Source organism: Panthera uncia, chromosome D4, assembly GCF_023721935.1.
Source record: "Panthera uncia isolate 11264 chromosome D4, Puncia_PCG_1.0, whole genome shotgun sequence".
Taxonomy (NCBI): Eukaryota; Metazoa; Chordata; class Mammalia; order Carnivora; family Felidae; genus Panthera; species Panthera uncia.
In genome coordinates, this window is record NC_064807.1 from 64,327,322 (window position 1) to 64,348,148 (window position 20,827).

The 20,827-nt window shown below is 34.6% G+C and overlaps 1 protein-coding gene across 3 annotated transcripts in view; it reads right to left on the reverse strand.

Moving 5' to 3' along the window:
• LOC125926342 (olfactory receptor 13C9) overlaps positions 1-20,827 on the reverse strand; it is a 229,643-nt gene that overhangs the window by 165,656 nt on the left and 43,160 nt on the right. For all 3 annotated transcript variants that reach the window (XR_007459087.1, XR_007459086.1, XM_049635685.1), the window contains exon 2: positions 14,017-14,138. The gene's annotated coding sequence lies outside the window, so the exon portion shown is untranslated. The remainder of the gene's footprint in view (positions 1-14,016; positions 14,139-20,827) is intronic.

A 20,827-nucleotide genomic window follows, 5' to 3' on the forward strand; every position in this document is an offset into this window, starting at 1 on the left:
AGCCAAATTATGGAAAGAGCCTAAATGTCCATCAACTGATGAATGGACAAATATAGTTTTAAACTCTAGCTAATGATACACGTGTTGAAGTATTTAGAGAAAAGGGTAGGTGTCTTCAGTTTATTTTGAAATACACCCAAAAATGAAATGGATTTAATGGAGGAATAGACAGATAAATAGACACATAGATATAAGCAAATCTAATGAAATGTTGGTGGTAAAATCTAGTTAGTAAATGTATGATGTTCAAAGTAAAATTATTTGTTTTGCTTTGTTTGAAATTTTTCATAATTCAATGTTCGAAAAAATTATACAAAGTCTGTCAGAATATAGCTGTTGAGTAAATGTATCAATGAATGAGGGAAGGGTAGAAACTGGATAAAAAAAATACTGTCATTATAAATTCCCTTAAAATTAATTTAGGGAAAATTTCCACTACTTGAAAAAGGCAAAACTTTTTAATAGGTTACTTACAACTATTCCAAGAGAGAAATTAAAAATAAATTTTAATGGTCCCTGTGAAATTTAATTTCCTATACTGAAGTCTTGTCAGGATTTCAGTTGCTATTCCTGGGGGGTGGATGCAAGGAGAAAGAAAAAGAAAGGAAAGAAAAAATATATACCAGAAGATTTACCAGAATCAACCTCTAAGGTAATTAGGAAAAAGCAAACAGCAAACAGCAAACATTTTGGGCATGATGTGGTATTGCCATATTCCTTCATGTGTTTTTGGCTATTTCTTAGGAGACTACTAATTCCCCAGGAATGTCAGATTACATAGACCTTAGCAAAAGAAATTTAGTTCTTTCTACACCATTTATTCTGCAATTCCACCTTTTCAATATGATTAAGACCATAAAGTTTTAAATGCCATTCCTATATATTCACATGATAATCACCTATATATCTTATAACATTGCTATTCTTAAAGTGATCAAGTTACATAATCACTCACATTTCCCAGGGCATTTTTTTTTTAATTAAGAAGTTGAAGTTTCAAACAATGACTATTTCTTTTCTACGCTGTTCATATTCACACCACATGTGAGACAAACAATGATTATAAATGTGAGGCACTACATGTTAAAGATAACATACATTAATAGTGGTTGTATTATAATAATGATTCTGGTAACTGCTGAATATAAATGTTAATGTGTATGTTGTAATGCATAACATTATTTAATAATGGAAAATGAGACATTACTCGATGTAATAAATGCTATTGGTTTTAGTGGTACAAGGACTACTGAAAATAAATGTTATGCTTCTCAACAAATGTTTAAATTTCATAGCATTTTGAAAGATAGTGTAAGTGCACAAGTCAGTGACCAAACAAATGAAAGAAACTATTGAAGCAAATCAGTCAGAACAATTATAAGCACTATGTATCATACTGATCTTGGTTCAGTATGAAAGTATGTCTTCATAAAGAAACAAATGCTTGTGAATTAGGTATCTTTGGGTTTAATGCCCTTAAGTTTTCATACAGCAGATTAAAATTCAGAGACATAAGCCAAAAAAATTGAAAACGTCCAGTGAAAAAGAGACAAATACCAAAATAATTATATAAAGGCACAAGGCAAAATAGATTTTAAGGGAATACTTATTTCTTAGGTTTAAACTAGCTTAGGAAATTTTACATTTTAAAACTACTTGTCTTACTACAATGGTGAAATCATTAGAAGTCCTAAGAATAACTGTGATGTATACAGTGTATAAAACACATTATGTTTCAGTAGGTATGACATTATCATTTGCCGTAAGTTTCTTCTAAGATGTCAAATTAGGAAAACCAAAATGTGCTTCTTTCTTTTTCCAGTATAAAAAGGAAAATTATATTCCCAGAATAAGGTTCTCTGTATAGATGCTGCACAAGATATCTTCCTCTCTGTTCTTTTGTTCCTTTGTGTAATAGTTTAGATTTTTACAATATTACTCAGCAGGTGCACTTAAAATTCAAAATCTAATACTTATAAAAAGTGGTTTTGAATTTAGTATTTTAAAAATGTGTGACATTTACTAGAAAGGAAATCACTTTTAAAATTAATATATAATAAAGGTATAAGCATGTTTACAATTAAGCATAATATAATGGTAAAATGAGTACCTGAAAGGAACTATAAAGTTGGTCTAAGAATGTCATGATGCTTTCCACAAAGAATACGTATTAAAGTTATTCTAAAATGAAACAGTCTGTTCTTAATAATGATCTTGTTATATCTTAACATCACAAAACATTTACTTTTCTCAAATGCTTCAAAGTTAAGAATAGACTAAAAATGACATCAGGGAGAATAGAGGCCCAAAGTCAATGAAATAAATCTTCAAATTGTTCAAACAAAGTAACTGAAAATATAGAATTGTGTACTAAATTAAACTAACTTTCAAGAGGCAAAAATACAGTTTTAGAAAAAACTAAGAGATTTTTCCCCTTTCCCTTTCAGATAAGAAAGAAATTTTTCCTAGATGAAAAGAATGGAATGAAAAAACAGCAAATAAATACATTGATAAATATGTGAGCAAATAAACTGTCACTATAAAAGATAGTAAGAGAGAAGGAAAGAGAGCAAGAGACAGCACTTGCAACTGGGGGTCTTAAAAACAAGGCAAAAGTGAAATCTTAGACATAAAAAATATGGAAGATAACAGAAGAATTAGAAATAAGAGGGGCTTGGGGCGCCTGGGTGGCGCAGTCGGTTAAGCGTCCGACTTCAGCCAGGTCACGATCTCGCGGTCCGTGAGTTCGAGCCCCGCGTCAGGCTCTGGGCTGATGGCTCGGAGCCTGGAGCCTGTTTCCGATTCTGTGTCTCCCTCTCTCTCTGCCCCTCCCCCGTTCATGCTCTGTCTCTCTCTGTCCCAAAAATAAATAAAAACGTTGAAATAAGAGGGGCAACTGGGTGGCTCCGTCGGCTGAGCATCCGATTTCAGCTCAGGTCATGATCTCGCGGTTTGTGAGTTTGGGCCCAGCATTGGGCTCTGTGCTGACTGCTCAGAGCCTGGAGCCTGCTGCTGACTCTGTGTCCTCTCTCTCTGCCTGTCTCTCCCCTGCTCATGCTCTGTCTCTCTCTCTCTCTCTCTCTCTCTCTCTCTCTCAAAAATAAACATTAAAATTAAAACAAAAAAGAAATAAGAGATCAATAGTTTAAGGTCCTTGGTATTATTCAGGAGGATTGTAAAGCTACTAAGTAGAGATTATGTTAAGTTAAACAAACACTTTAAAAAATTATGGCAATCAAACATGTATGTCTATCACTCTACATTCAAACAGTAGAGAATATATAATAAAATATAATAAAATGCTTATAGAGCTCTTGATGATTAGAAAAAGATGCAAGTCGGGGCGCCTGGGTGGCTCAGTCGGTTAAGCCGCCGACTTCGGCTCAGGTCATGATCTCACGGTCCATGAGTTCGAGCCCTGCATCAGGCTCTGTGCTGACAGCTCAGAGCCTGGAGCCTATTTCCGATTCTGTGTCTCACTCTCTCTCTGACCCTCCCCTGTTCATGCTCTGTCTCTCTCTGTCTCAAAAATAAATAAACATTAAAAAAAAAAAAAAAAGAATGAAAAAGATCCAAGTCTCAACAAAAACCAGACAATTAATATGCAGTGGGAAAAAGACAGCTTCTTCAAAAAATGGCGTTGGGAGGGGCGCCTGGGTGGCGCAGTCGGTTAAGCGTCCGACTTCAGCCAGGTCACGATCTCGCGGTCCGTGAGTTCGAGCCCCGCGTCAGGCTCTGGGCTGATGGCTCGGAGCCTGGAGCCTGTTTCCGATTCTGTGTCTCCCTCTCTCTCTGCCCCTCCCCCATTCATGCTCTGTCTCTCTCTGTCCCAAAAATAAATAAAAAAGGTTGAAAAAAAATTAAAAAAAAAAAAATGGCGTTGGGAAACTGGACAGCTACATGCAAAAGAATTAAACTGGACCACTTTTTCTACACCATACACAAAAATAAACTCAAAATACATTAAAGATCTATATGGGAGATGGGAAACCAAAAAATTCTAGAAGAGAGCTTAGGCAGTAATTTCTCTGACACTGGCTGTAACAATATCTTTCTAGATAGATATCCTGAGATAAGGGAAACAAAAGCAACAATAAATATTGGGACTACATCAAAATGAAAAGCTTCTGCACAGTGAAGAAAACCATCAACAAAATGAAAAGACAACCTACTGAATGGGAGAAGATACTTGCAAATGACATATCCAATAAAGGGTTAGTATCCAAAATATATAAAGAACCTATATAACTCAACATCCAAAAAACAAGTTATCCAATTTAAAAATGGGTAGAAGACATAAATAGATATTTCTCCAAAGAAGACATCCAGATGGCCAACAGACAAATGAAAAGACACTCAACATCACTCATCATCAGGGAAATGCAAATAAAAATCACAATGAGGTATCACCTCACACTGGTCAGAATGGCTAAAATCAAAAACACAAGAAACAACAAGTGTTGGCAAGGATGTAGAGAGAAAGGAACCATTGTGCACTGTTGGTGGGAATGCAAACTGGTGTAGTCACTCTGGAAAACAGTACAGAGGTTCCTCAAAGAATTAAAAATTGAACTACCCTATAATCCAGTAATCACACTACTGGGTATATAACCCTACAAATACAAAAACACTAATTCAAAGGGATACATATACACTATGTTTATCATAGAATTATAGGTACATATTATATACATATATGATATATATACACATACTACATATACACATATACACATACTTACATATATATACACATATATAACGGAATATTATTGAGCCATAAAAAAGAATGAAATCTTGCCGTTTACAATGATTGACATGGATAAAGCTAGACAGTATAATGCTAAGCAAAATAAGTCAGTCAGAGAAATACAAATACCATATGATCTCACTCATATGTGGAACTTAAGAAACAAAACAAATAAGCAAAATTTTAAAAAAGTGAGAGAGAGAGAGAGAGAGACAAACCAAGAAACAGATTCTTAACTATAAAGACAAACTGATGGTTGTCAGAGGGGAGGTGGGTGAGAGATGGATGAAATAGGTGATGGGGATTAAGGACTGCATTGGTCGTGATGTATGTATGGTATTGTATGGAATTGTTGACTCATTGTATTGTACACACGAAAGTAATATAACACAGTATGTTAACTAACTGGAAATGAGATGAAAGGAGAAAAGATGAGATGAAATAAATAAAATTAAATAAATCAATATCAAAAAGAGAAACCCCAAAAATGTCTTTTAAAAGTGGAAAATTTGAAACATACTTTTAAATAATTGATAGATCAAAAAAAGTCATGATTGAAATTTCAATATAATAATAACTTTATGATAATATGATTACCAAAATTGGTGAGATGAAGGGATTTACAGTCTTAAATAAATTGGAAAATAAGAAAGATTGAAAAATTAATACACTAGGAATCCAATTCAAAGAGTTATAAAAAGAGGAAATGGAAAAATCTAAAGATAGGTGAAGACTGAATCAGTAGTAACAGATTTTGCCAAGCCCAATTTTGCTGGATACTTCTAATACATTTTCTAAGAACAGGTAACCCCTACCATACACAAATTGTTTTGTAAAATATAAAAAAGGGGTTGCAAGGTCCTCCAGTTCTTTTTATAAGCTTGATAAAACACTGAAACCAAAGATGAACAAGGACAGTATAAGACAGAAAAAAATTATGAACCAATCTCACTTAATACATGTAAATAGAAAAATTATCAATAAAATACTAGCAAACAGAATATGATAAACTACAAAATAATAATACTAAACACCCAGGTAGAGATTATCTCAGAGATGCAAGGATGTTTTAACATTCAAAGATATTTTAATGTAATTCACCACAATATCAATTAAAGGATAAAAACAAACAATTATTTTATTAAATGCAAGAAAAGCTTTTGATCAAATTCAACAGGCATTTATAATTTTTTTTAACATTTATTCATTTTTGAGAGACAGAGAGCGAGTGGGGGAGTAGAGAGGGAGACACAGAATCTGAAGCAGGCTCCAGGCTCTAAGCTGTCAACAGAGTCTGATGCAGGGCTCAAACCCACAATCTGTGAGATCATGACCTGAGTTGAAGTCAGATGCTTAACCAACTAAGCCACCCAGGCACCCCCATTCATATTTAACTTTATCAAACTAGAAACAGAAGAAAACTTCTTTAACTTGATAAACGGTATTTATCAAAGACTTGTAACTAACAGTTCCCTTTTTCCTTTAAAGTTCCAAACAAACGACACTGCACAAAAATCCTACACAGCAAATACAGAGAGAGAGAAAGAGAAGAGGAAGAAGAGAAGGGAGAAGAAGGGGGTAGGGAGAAGTAGAAAGAGGAAAAAGAGAAGAGAGAGAAAAGAAAGAAGGAAAGGAAAGAGAAGAATAAAAAGAAGAAAGGAAAGAGAAAATAGGAAGAGAGGAAATTAGGGGGCAAAAGGAGAGAAGTGTGGGAGGAAAATTTTTCCTCAACCCTAATATTCTTCCAGCTGGTCTGAGAATTAAACTGACATGAGACAGATTAACATAAGAAAATCAAATTTAATTTCATACCTATAGGAGCTCCACATATGAGAGGTTCGAAGACAGAAAAATAAAATTAGGTATATACACCATCCTAGGGAATGGGATAGGGACCTGGAGCTTCAAAGGGAAGAGGGAAATTTACAGAGCAGTAAGAAGGGCAGATGTTTGGATGCAAAAATCCTCAATAAGATATTAGCCAACCAGACCCAACAATACATTAAAAAAATTATTCACCACAACCAAGTGGGATTTAAACCTGGGATGCGGGACTGGTTCAATATCCTCAAAACAATCAATGTGATTCATCACATCAATAAAAGAAAGAACAAGAACCACATGATCCTCTCAATAGATGCAGAGAAAGCATTTGACAAAATACAGTGTCTTTTCTTGATAAAAACTCTCAAGAAATTAGGAATAGAATGATCATACCTCGAGATCATAAAAGCCATGTATGAAAGACCCAACTCTAAAATCATCCTCAATGGGAAAAAACTGAGAGTTTTCCCCCTAAGGTCGGGAACAAGACAGGGATGTCCACTCTCGCCACTGTTATTCAACATAGTATTGGAAGTCTTAGCCTCAGCAATCAGACAACACAAAGAAGTAGAAGGCATCCAAATCGGCCCAGAGGAGGTCAAACTTTCACTCTTCACAGATGACATGATACTCTATACGGAAAACCTAAAAGATTCCACCAAAAAAACTGCTAGAACTGATCCATGAATTCAGCAAAGTTGCAGGATATAAAATCATGCACAGAAATCAGTTGCATTCCTATACACCAATAATGAAGCAACAGAAAGAGAAATCAAGGAATCGATCCCATTTACAATTGCACCAAAACCCATAAAATACCTAGGAATAAACCTAACCAAAGAGGTGAGAAATCTATACATTGAAAGCTGTAGAAAGCTTATGAAAGAAATTGAAGAAGACACAAAAAAATGGAAAAAGATTCCATGCTCCTGGATAGGAAGAACAAATATTGTTAAAATGTCGATACTACCCAAAGCCATCGACATATTCAATGCAACCCCTATCAAAAAAACACCAGCATTCTTCACAGAGCTAGAACAAACAATCCTAAAATTTGTATGGAACCAGAAAAGACCCTGAATAGCCAAAGCAATCTTGAAAAAGAAAACCAAAGCAGGAGGCATCACAATCTCAGACTTCAAGCTATACTACAAAGCTGTAATCATCAAGACAGTATGGTACTGGCACAAAAACAGACACTCAGATCAATGCAACAGAATAGAGAACCCAGAAATGGACCCACAAATGTATGGCCAACTAACCTTTGAAAAGGCAGGACAGAATATCCAATGGAATAGACAGTCTCTTCAGCAAATGGTGCTGGGAAAATTGGACAACAACATGCAGAAGAATGAACATGGACCACTTTCTTACACCATACACAAAAATAAACTCAAAATGGATGAAAGACCTAAATGTAAGACAGGAAGCCATCAAAATCCTCAAGGAGAAAGCAGGCAAAAACCTCTTTGACCTTGGCCACAACAATTTCTTACTCAACACGTCTCAGGAGGCAAGGGAAACAAAAGCAAAAATGAACTATTGGGACCTCATCAAAATAAAAATCTTCTGCACAGCAAAGGAAACAATAAGCAAAACTAAAAGGCAACCAATGGAATGGGAGAAGATATTTGCAAACAACACATCAGATAAAAGGTTAGTATCCAAAATCTATGAAGAACTTACCAAACTCAACACCCAAAAAACAAACAATCCAGTGAAGAAATGGGCAAAAGACATGAATAGCCACTTCTCCAAAGAAGACATCCAGATGGCCAACCGACACATGAAAAAATGCTCAACATCACTCATCATCAGGGAAACACAAATCAAAACCACACTGAGATACACACCTGTCAGAATGGCTAACATTAACAACTCAGGCAACAACAGATCTTGGCGAGGATGTGGAGAAAGAGGATCTCTTTTGCACTGCTGGTGGGATCATAAGTTGGTGCAGCCACTCTGGAAAACAATATGGATGTTCCTCAAAAAATTAAAAATAGAACTACCCTACAACACAGCAATTGCACTAAGTATTTATCCAAGGGATACAAGTATGTTGTTTCGAAGGGGCCCATGCACCCCATTGTTTATAGCATCACGATCAACAACTTTCCTAAGTATGGAAAGAGCCCAAATGTCCATCGATGGATGAATGGATAAAGAAGATGTGGTATATGTACATATACAATGGAGTATTACTCGGCAATCAAAAAAAAATGAAATCTTGGCATTTGTAACTACATGGATGGAACTAGAGGGTACTATGCTAAGCAAAATTAGTCTGAGAAAGACAAATATCATATAACTTCACTTATATGAGGACTTTAAGATGCAAAACAGATGAACATAAGGGAAGGGAAGCAAAAATAATATAAAAACAGGAAGAGGGACAAAACATAAGAGACTCTTAAATATGGAGAACAAACAGAGGGTTACTGAAGGGGTTGTGGGAGGGGGGATGGGCTAAATGGGTAAGGGGCATTAAGGAATCTACTCCTGAAATCATTGTTTCACTATATGCTAACTTGGATGTAAATTAAAAAACTAAATTTAAAAAATAAATAAAAAAATAATATAGTGATAATAACAGCCATGCATCATTGAATGTTTCTCCATAATAATGATAATAAAGTAGTTACTTTTTACAAAAAAAAAAAAAAAAAGGGCAGATGTTTGGTAATTAGATGTTTGCCCTACCATACACGAGTCACTCATATAAAATTAATCTCCAGTAATAATTCTTATTTTGAGAAAGACTCCCAATTTAGATTCTTCTAGGTAGTTAAGAGAGGGACAAAAGTTTCTCCTGAGTCCTCAGGGTCTTGATTAGCTTTAATGCAAAACTGTCCGAAAATAAGGTTTACATAGGAAGTGAGAAAAAACTATAAAAAAAAAGCCTTAAATTTAAACTGAGGCTATACAAGGCTACTAAACACACAATTAATTTACAAAATTCAAGTTTTTTATAGCAGTTACAGCTGTTTAGAAAATGCACTTTATTTTTTTTAAGTTTTATTTTTATATATTTGGAGAGAGAGAGAGAGAGAGAACGGGGGAGGGGCAAAAAGAGAGGGAGACAAAATCCCAAGCAGGCTCCACACTACCAGCACAGAGTCAGATGTAAGGCTTGAATTCATGAACCGTGAGATCAAGACCTGAGACGAAATCAAGAGTCAGATGCTTACTGTACTGAGCCACACTTAAAAGCATCTCACAACACCAACAAAAGTATAAAGTGCCCACAGATAAATCTATAAAAGCTGGATAAGTCATTTTTGAAGAAAAATATAAATCTTGACTAAAGCACATAGAACTTCCCACAAATTGGGGAGCTATATTTTGTTCATTTTAGGAAATTCAAGAATAATATGTTAATTCATCCCAAATTTCTCTAAAAACTTAGTGTAAATGTCAATCAAAATGAAATTGGAATTGTTTAAAAATTTCTGAAGGTTATCCCAAAATTCAAAGTGAATCGTAAAGACCAAGAGTAGCCAAGACAATGTTAAAATAAGAAATCTCATATTTACTGTACCAAATGTCAAGATGGATGATAAAGCTAGAGCAATTCAGATAACATAATTCTGGTTCAGACAAAGATAAATATATTAATGAAATAGAGTAGAGAATTCAGAAATAGCCTGGGCATATACAAAAATCTATATCCAATAAATGTTACTTGATATCAGTTGGTATTACAAGTAAGTAAGGAATGGATGAAGTATTTTAAATTATGCTTTGGTAATGGACTATTAATATTGAAAAAATAATTAAACCTCCACCTCATTCTGTTACCAAAATAAATTTTAGATAGATTGAACACCAAAAGCAAAACTGTAAAACATCTAGAGGAAAATATAGGAGAATGTCTTTATATACAGAGATAGGAAAAGTGTAACTCAAATGAGCAAAATAAATAAATAAATAAAGGATGGGGCACCTGGGTGGCCCAGTCGGGTAAGCATCAACTCTTAGTTTCAGCTCAGGTCATGATCTCACAGTTCATGAGTTCAAGCCCCACATGGGGATCTGTGCTGACAGCATGGAGCCTGCTTAGGATTCTCTCTCTCTCTCTCTCTCTCTCTCTCTCTGCCCCTCCCCACTCAGACTCATGCTCTCTCTCTCTCTCTTTCTCAAAATAAATAAACTTAAAAAAATAAGCAAAGGCATAAAACAAAGGATTAATAATTCAAAATTAGAATTTTGAATTCTATATGGCAAAAATGCATCATTAAAAGGTTTAAATAATAGCACAAATGGAAGACTGTATCAGTAACAAATCCAACCAAAAAAATGTTAGTAACCAGAATATTTTTTAAAAAGCTATCACACTAATAAAAAAAAAAAAAAAAAAAAAACAGAAAATTGGGCAAGGGTATAAACAGCGACCTCTAAGAAAAAGTAAGTAAAACAACCTATAAAGTTATGAAAAAATCTTCAACACACATGAAATCAGAGAAATATAAATTAAATCAATAAGACACTTCTCAGCCAAAAGATAAGCAAATATTAAACTTCTATAAAAATTAAGAACATGAAGAAAGAAGGGGCTCCTGGCTGGCTTGGTTGGTACAGCATGTGACTTGATCTCAGGATCATGAGTTCATGCCCCACGTTAGGCATGGAGTCTACCTAAAAAATAATAACAAGGGGCGCCTGGGTGGCTCAGTCGGTTGAGCGTCCAACTTCAGCTCAGGTCATGATCTCACAGCTCGTGAGTTCGAGCCCCACATTGGGCTCTGTGCTGACAGCTCAGAGTCTGCAGCCTGCTTCGGATTCTGTGTCTCCCTCTCTCTCTGCCCCTAACCCACTCACATTCTGTCTCTGTCTCTCTCAAAAATAAATAAACATGAACAAAATAAAAAATAAAAAAGAATAATGATAAAAATTAAAATAATTATTAATTTTTTAAAAAAGAATATGAAAAAAGAAGAAATCACACTCACTGCCACTAGGAGTATATATTGATACTACAAAAAGTGTGAAGTTGATTCATTAATTCCACTTATGGGTATATGCCCAAGGAGATATTTACAGAGCTACTCACTGAAGCATAATTTAAAAATGGACATACTGAAACATCTAAATATTAATGTATGAAAGAACAACTAAGTTATAGCATACTATAACATAGGATTACAGGATAGCAAGTAAAATGAACCACCTCTAAACTGATCATTTTGTTAGCCTTTAGCAGCTTCTTTAAGCTTCTTTTTGCTGCTTTTGTCTTAATCTGTACAATGAAAATACCAATGTCACAAAATGAAATGAAAGAGAGTAATAACGAGTTCAATAGAAGACAAAACACACATGACAGCTCCTATATGACATCTGACTCATTAGAATCTGATACTCTCTTATTTGGGAAAAAGTTATCACTGACATTCTCTGAAAGAGGGATAGGAATGGGGTATTTGACTTGATTTTTAAAGTAAATATTTATTAAAACCTCTTTAAAAATGAAAAGATCAGCTAAATAGAAATGAGGATTAAGTAATCAAATGAGGCCCTAGCTCCCATTAGAGTCTCATAAAGGAGGCTCTAGTAACATGAATCTACCAACATATCTCATTCCAAAATACTTACATGCTCAGGACCAATTGTTAATTAGAAAAATACAATGAGACAGAAATTATACTGAGGCAGCCTATAAAGTTATTATAACTTTTCACTATTTTCAGTTTTTATTTTGTGCTGAGTGGGGGCTTCAGATGACTCCAAGCAAATAGGAAAATTGGGAACCATATTTTTCAATAGTGTCTTTAAAAAAAAACACCTTTTTTTAAGTTTACTTCTTCTGAGAGAGAGAGAGACAGCACAAGCAGGGGAGGGTCAGAGAGAGAGAGAAAGAGAGAGAGAATCCCAAGCAGGCTCCAGGATGTCAGCACAGAGACCATTGCTGGGCTCAAACTCACAAACCACGAGATCATGACCTAAGCCCAAACCATGAGATCATGACCTGAGCCAAAACCAAGAGTCAGACGCTCAACAGACTGAACCACCCAAGTGCTCCGGTGTCCTTATATAAGAAGAAAACCATCTTGAACAGTAAGCTTGTTTCCAGGTGCACTATTAAGGTATCTTGAGAAGTCAACTTGGGATATTTTATAGAGGGGATTTTAATCCGAATAGAACTGATTTCCCATAAACTATATGTCTGTCAACCTTCACAAGAGATAGAGGGACATTTGAAGTTAGATCACAAAGTGAGTTTGGGAAAATCCTCAACAACATCCTGAAGGACCTAACAAGTGACAGAAGAGAAAACAAGCCCCCAGTGTTTGGACACAGCCTACAAGACCCTTGCAATTAATCCTGCAGTCCTTAATACAATATTGACAATAAACAAACAAAAAATTGTAAAGATTCTGCAAAAACAATCAATGATACTCAAGTAAAGCCAAAACAGATCAAAAACTAAATTAATTACTCAGCTAGTAAATATCTATGACAACTTGTGGAGGTGAAGATAAATACATTGGTGAGCACTGGATAATGGGTGTTCACTTGGAAGAGGAACTTCTTGAAAAAAGATCTGCCATAAACTAATTACCCTGATTCCATAATGCTAAAAGGTGCTTCAAGTTATACTGAGGAAATAAACCAGCCATATTTAGTAATAAAAATAAAAAACATTCAGTAAAAGTCCATAAATACTTCCCTCATAACATTTCTCCCCAACTACAGTTGTGAGGCACAAAGATTATTCAAAGCAATAGACTTGCAAAGCCTATTTTAGGAAATAACTGCATTTATTAATAAGAGGTTTTAAAATGTCTTCAGTACTAGAATTCACTTTCAAATGCAAAACATAAAGAAAGCCAATTAATATATCTACAAAGGATATGATAGAATATATACTTAACTCATTTTATGTGTTTTAGTAATAAAAATAATTTATCATCAGAAACATTAAATAAATTCATACTATATTTAATATTAAGCTGTTCACAAATCTTTCCTGCAACTTATACTAAGAAGACTAGCAGCAACAAGGCTAATACAGAAATATCAAGACATGTCGACAAGCTGAAGAAGAGGCATCCAGTCATTTTCCTTCCCCAGAGCATCCAATCTAATGTTCAACACACAAGAGGTGTTTAATAATATTCACTGATATGAGCAGGATACTTGTTAAGAAACATTTTGAAAACTGAGTTAATATTTTATTACCATTTACTTATATTAATAATAAAGCAATTAATAAAAGTTATGATAGTAATTCATCTTTACTAAAGTTTTCCTCTCCAGTACATAATCCTGTATTTTAAAAAAAAGAATTGTAAACTAACTCCACTCTAAATATCTATAGTTTAAGTTACAAAACTCAAAAATTGTAAGAAAAATAGCACAATTTGAGAATTTAATGAAGAAAAAGTAGTCTATACCACCATCTAGTGGCCTCAGAATATAACGGTACTAAGAAAAGTACTTACCCAGGAATGTCCCCACAATAAAAGCATGGAGTCTACATGCAGAGCTACTGCCCTCCTACTCAGTTGAGACAGCACTGGATCCACTTCTCCTGCTTCCTACTGCAGATCTGCATGAACCTGACCTTTGGACAAAATCACGCAGGAACACCATCATGTGGATTGTTGCCTTTGCCCACCTCATATAATTTCCTCCACCCTTTAACTGATTCCTATTGGTTACATTCATTAAAACAAATGGGAAATAATTAAAAAATTGGTCAGAAAAAACTCATATGCTGCAATTATAGTATAAAATTGTAAAAGAGTTTGTCTTGTACTGTTTAGTAAAAATAAACATGTTCATATCTTATGACAATTCCACTCCTAGGTATATAAACTAGAACAGTGGTTCATAATTTCCAGTACACAGATCCCCAAGGGTTCTAGGTATAGAATTCACAGGGTCTGGTAACTTGAATGAAAAAAAATTACACATTTAATACCACCTACTTCTAACTGAAAATAAGCATTTCCTTTGAATATGAAATGTAGGCAACAAATCATAATATTATTAGCAAGACTGGAGACTTTGTAACCAATAAAAATCATAGATATTACCAATTACATTAACAGATCAAAATTTCTTATATGCTTATCGTTAATTCAAAGTTATATCTCATATATACTGAAAGACCTTGCAATTTAGTATCCTAATAAACAAGTATGTCTATTTCTTTTTGAAGATTTGCTTTTATGTTTTCCAGATTTTTGACATATAATTGACATATAATATTGTATAAGTTTAAGGTTACAATGAGATGGTTTAATATACATATGTACTGCAAAATGATTACCACAGTAAGGTTAACATATTCATCACCTCACATGATTACATTTGTAGATATGTGTGTGTTGAGAACTTTTTTTTTTAAGTTTATTTATTTTGGGAGAGAGACACATTGTGATCAGGGAAAGGGCAGAACAAGAGGGAGACAGAATCCCAAGCAGGCTGCACTGTCAGTGTGGAGCCCAATGCAGGAGTCAAACTCAAGAACCATGAAATCATGACCTGAGTCAAAATCACGAGTCAGACGCTCAACTGACTGAATCACCCAGGTGCCCTGAGAACTTTTCAAATCTAGTCTCTCAACAATTTTCAAGTGTATAATATCTTAATGACTCTAGTTCAATTTGTTTTCTTTGCACGCTTCTTTGCAATTTCTTTGTAACCCTATTCATTTGTTATACCTTTAAAAACACCTGGAGATCATAGACTCACAAGATTTCCAAAGGGTTTTAAAACACAAAAAAGGCTTAGAATGTCTGCCTTGAAGAAATACTTTCATTGGAACCAGGAGACATCCACAGAGTCAAACAGCTTTGCCCATATAGTCAAATGGACAAATAAATTAAGGTATAGAATAGTATACAGGAGAAATAAATTACTACAACTATATTAACATGGGTGATTTTCAAAAGCCTGAAGTTAAATCTAAGAATTATGTAACAAAATAATAAAAATAATGATTCCATTTAAAGAAATTTCTAAAATAGACCAACCAAAACAATACATTGTATAGTCTTATTTACAAACGTAAACTTTAAAGAAAATCAGTGTAATGATTAACACAAAATTCAAGATCATAGTTACTTCAGGGAGATCAGGGAGGGTGTTATTGGGAAAATGGTACCATGAAAGAACATGTAATGAGCTTCTAGGTTACTATAAATATTTTATCTCCTGAGCTTGGTGGCAGGGGCACAGATGTTCATTTTATTATTTTTTTAAAGTGTACAGATATATGAAATATACTTGCGTACCTATGTTAAAGGCTTCATGTTACCTCCTTATGTCATGTCTGTCCATCCAATCTAAATAACTAAGTAGTTTCCCTATATCACATTAGCCTATTTTAAAAATCCAGTTATTCTGGTTGGACTCCTCTATCTTTGAACTACCTGTCCTTTGAACTTTTTATCAGAAGTTTAGGATATCTAATAATGTTCAAAATGCTTAACCTATATATTTTTCAGGCATTTTAGGGATATGTAAAAAAACAGTCACAGAAAAATATTATATTTTAAATGCTGTTTAGAGGCTATTTTCCATTCCAAATCTAAAACTACCTTACAGATCACAGATCTTTTAAAAATAAATGGTAGTCTCAACAAACTCAAAAAAAATCAAAGTCATACCATGAATCTTATCTGACAACAATGCTATGAATCAAGAAATCAATCACAAGAAAAAAATCTGGAAAGAGCACAAATACATGGAGGTTAAATAACATGCTACTAAACAATGAATGGGTCAACCAAGAAATCAAAGAAGAAATCAAAATTACAAGGAAACAAATAAAAATGAAAACACAACAATCCAAAATCTTTGGGATGTAGTAAAAGTGTTTCTAATGGAAGTTTATAACAAAAGAGGCTTAACTCAAAAAGCAAGAAAAATCACAAATGAACAACATAACCTTACACCAAAAGGAGCAGAAAAAAAAAAAAACTCAAACCCAGCAAAAGGAAGGAAATAATAAAGATTAGAGTAGAAATAAATGATATAGAAACAACAAATGACAACAACAACAAAAAAAAAAACACAATAGAACAGATTGATGAAATCAAGAGCTAGTTCTTTGAAAAGGCCAATAAAATTGATAAACCTCTAGCCAGACACATGAAAAAGAGAGAGAGAAAACCTAAATAAATAAAATCACCAATTAAAAAAGAGAAATAACAACCAACACCACAGAAATACAATTAAAAGAGAATACTATGAAAATCTATATGGTAACAAATTGGACAACTTAGAAGAAATGGATATTTCTAGAAACATACAACCTAACAAAACTAAAGAAGAAATAGAAAATGTGAGCAGACCAATTACCAGCAAAGAAATTGAATCAGCAACCAGAAAAACTCCCAAAAAACAAAAGTCCAGGACCAGACTGCTTCACAGGAAAATTCTACCAAATATTTCAAGGAGTTAATGCTGATTCTTCTCAAACTAATCCAAAAAATAGAAGAGGAAAAAGGGGCACCTGGGTGGCTCAGTCAGTTGAGCGTCCGTCATGATCTCACAGCTCATGAGTTTGAACCCCAAAACAGGCTCTCTGCTGTCAGCACAGAACCCTCTTCGGATACTCTGTCTCCCTCTCTCTCTCTCTGTCCCTCCCCAGCTCATTCTCTCTCTCTCCCAAAATATATAAGTAAACTTAAAAAAAAAGGAGGAGGAGAGAAGAGGAAGGAAAATCTCTGAATTCATTCTATGAGACCAGTATCACCCTGGTACCAAAACTGGATAAAGACACCAAACAAAGAATACTACTGTCAATATTTATCATGACTATGGGGGCGCCTGGGTGGCTCAGTCAGTTAAGCATCCAGCTTCAGCTCAGGTCATGATCCCACCATTTGTGAGTTTGAGCCCTGCATTGGGTTCTGTGCTGACAGCTCAGAGCCTGGATCCTGCTTCGGATCCTGCTTCAGATACTGCTTATATTCTGTGTCTCTCTCTCTCTCTCTCTCTCTCTCTCTCTCTCTACCCCTCCCCTGCTCGTTCTCTGTCTCTCTCTCAAAAAGAAATGAACATTAAAAAAAATTATCCTGACTAAAGATGCAAAAATCCTCAACAAAATATTAGCAAACTGAATCCAACACTACATTAAAATAATCATACACCATGATCAAGTGAGATGTATTCCAGGATCCAAGGGTGGATGGTTCAATACTTGGAAAACAATGAAAGTAGTATGTCACATAAATAAGAGAAAGGATAAAAACCATATGATCATTTCAATAGATGTATAAAAAACATTTGACAAAGTACAACATCTATTCATGATAAAAACCCTCAACAAAGCAGGTTTAGAGGGAACAAATCTCAACCTAATAATGGCCATATATTAAAAACTCACAGCTGACATAATCCTTAATAGGGAACAGCAGAGCGCTTTTCTAAGATCAGGAACAAGACAAGGATGTCCACTCTCATCACTTTTATTCAACACAGAATTGGAAATCCCAGACACAGCAACTGGACAACTAAAACAAATAAAAGTTATCCAAATTAGTAATGAAGAAGTAAAACTCTCACTCTTTGCAGATAACATGATATAAAAAATAGAAAACCCTAAAAACTCCATCAAAAACCATTAGAACTGATAAATGAATACAGTAAAGTCACAGGATACAAAATCAATGTACAGAAATCTATTGCATCCCTATACACTAAAAATAAAGCACCAGAAAGTGAAATTAAGAAAACAGTCCCATTTAGAACTGCACCAAAAACAGTAAAATATCTGGGAATAAACATAACCAATGAGGTGAAAGACTTGTACTCTGAAAACTATAAAACATTGATGAAAGAAATTCAGGATGACACAAGGAAATGTAATGACATTCCATGCTCATGGGTTGGAAGAACAAATATTATTTTTTTTCAATATATGAAATTTATTGTCAAATTGGTTTCAACAATTTGGTTTCAACAACACCCAGCGCTCATCCCAAAAGGTGCCCTCCTCAATACCCATCACCCACCCTCCCCTCCCTCCCACCCCCCATCAACCCTCAGTTTGTTCTCAGTTTTTAAGAGTCTCTTATGCTTGAAGAAATATTGTTAAAATGTGTATGCTACCCAAAGCAATCTACATATTTAATGCAATCCCCATCAAAATACTAATAAAAATTTTTATAGAACTAGAATAAATAATTCTAAGATTTCTATGGAACCACAAAAGACCTGAATATCCAAAGCAATCTTGAAAACCAAAAACAAAACTGAAGTTAGCACAATTCCAGATTTCAAGCAGTAGTAATTTAAAAGGTATGGTATTGGCATAAAAACAGACACATAGATAAATGGAATAGAATATAAACACAGAAATAAACCCACAAGTATATGGCCAATTAATCCTGCACAAAGGAGGAAAAAACATACAATGGGAAAAAGACAGTCTCTTCAACAAAAGGTGTTGGGAACACTGGACAGCTACATGCAAAAGAATGAAACTAGACCACTTTCTTTCACCATAGAAAAAAATAAACTCATTAAAGACCTAAATGTGAAACAGGAAACCATAAAAAACCTTGAAGAGAGCACAAGCAATAATTTCTCTGACGTTGGCCATACCAACATTTTTCTAGATAGATTCCCTAAGGTAAGAGAAACAAAAGCAAAAATAACTACTGGGACTATATCAAAATAAAAAGCTTCTGCGCAGTGAAAGAAACAATCAACAAAACTAAAAGACAATCTAATGAATGTGAGAAGATATCTGCAAATGATATATCCAATAAAAGGTTAGTATCCAAAATATGTAAAGAGCCTATACAACTCAGCACCCCAAAACAAATAATCCAATTTTTAAAAAAAGGGGTAGAAGACACGAACAGATGATTCTCCAAAGAAGACAACCAGATGGCCAACAGACACATGAAAAGATGCTTAACATCACTCATCATCAGGGAAATGCAAATCAAAACCACAATGAGGTGTCACCACACACCAGTCATAATGGCTAAAATCAAAAACAAAAGAAATAAGTTTTGGCAAGGACATGGAGAAAAAGGAACCATTGTGCACTATTGGTGGGAATGCAAACTGACGCAGCCACTGTGCAAAACAGTATGGAGTTTCCACAAAAAGATAAAAATTGAACTACCCTACAATCCAGCAATCACACTACTGGGTATTTACCCCCAAATATACAAAAACACTAATTCAAAGGGATACATGCACCCTATATTTACTGAAGCATTATTTACAATAGTCAGATTATGGAAGCAGCCCAAGTGTCCATCAACAAATGAATCAATAAACATGTGGTCTGCTGTGTGTGTGTGTGTGTGTGTGTGTGTACATGTATGTATGTATGTGTATATATATACCTGTGTGTATGTGTATGTGTGTACACACACATACACACACACACACATGCACACAATGGAATATTACTGAGCCATAAAAAAGAATGAAATCTTCCCGTCAGTCAAAGACAAATACCATATAATCTCACTGTGGAATTTAAGAAACAAATGAGCAAAGAAAAAAGAGAGAGAGAAACCAAGAAACAGACTCTTAACTGTAGAGAACAAACTGATGGTGGCCAGAGGGTACATGGGTAAGGAGATGGGTAAAACAGGTGATGGAGATTAAATAGTACACTTAGCATGATGAAATAAAATTTTATACACACACACACACACACACACACACACACACGTCTATATAAAGAAAAAAGAAAAAAGAAAAAAAAATCAGGACACCTGGGTGGCTCAGTTGGTTGAGCATCCGACTTCAGCTCAGGTCATGATGTCATGGTTTGTGGGTTCAAGCCCCACGTTGGGCTCTGTGCTGACAGCTCAGAGCCTGGAGCCTGCTTCCGATTCTGTGTCTCCCTCTCTCTCTGTCCCACCCTGCTCCCTCTCTCTCTCTTTCAAAAATAAACAAACATTAAAAATTTTTAAATAAATAAATGGTAGACAACTTGTTTTACAATCTGCCTTTAAACCTTGGCTGGGCCACTTAGCAGCAGCGAACCTGGGGAAATTATTTAATCTCTCAGAGTCTGACCTTTCTCATTTATAAATTGAGATAAAGCTTAACTTACAGCATTTTGAGAATAATTAAAACCTATGAGAAACTGAATAGGCTGTTTTAGGTGGCTAATATCATTTAACAATATTTATCTATCTCTAAGTTGTAGCTGTGAATTTTACTCCCATCTTGTAAGCATTTTCCTTTCAGAAATTCTACTTGGAAGTTCTATCTTTCTTATTTGCAAATGACACATCGGACAAAGGGCTAGTATCCAAAATCTAT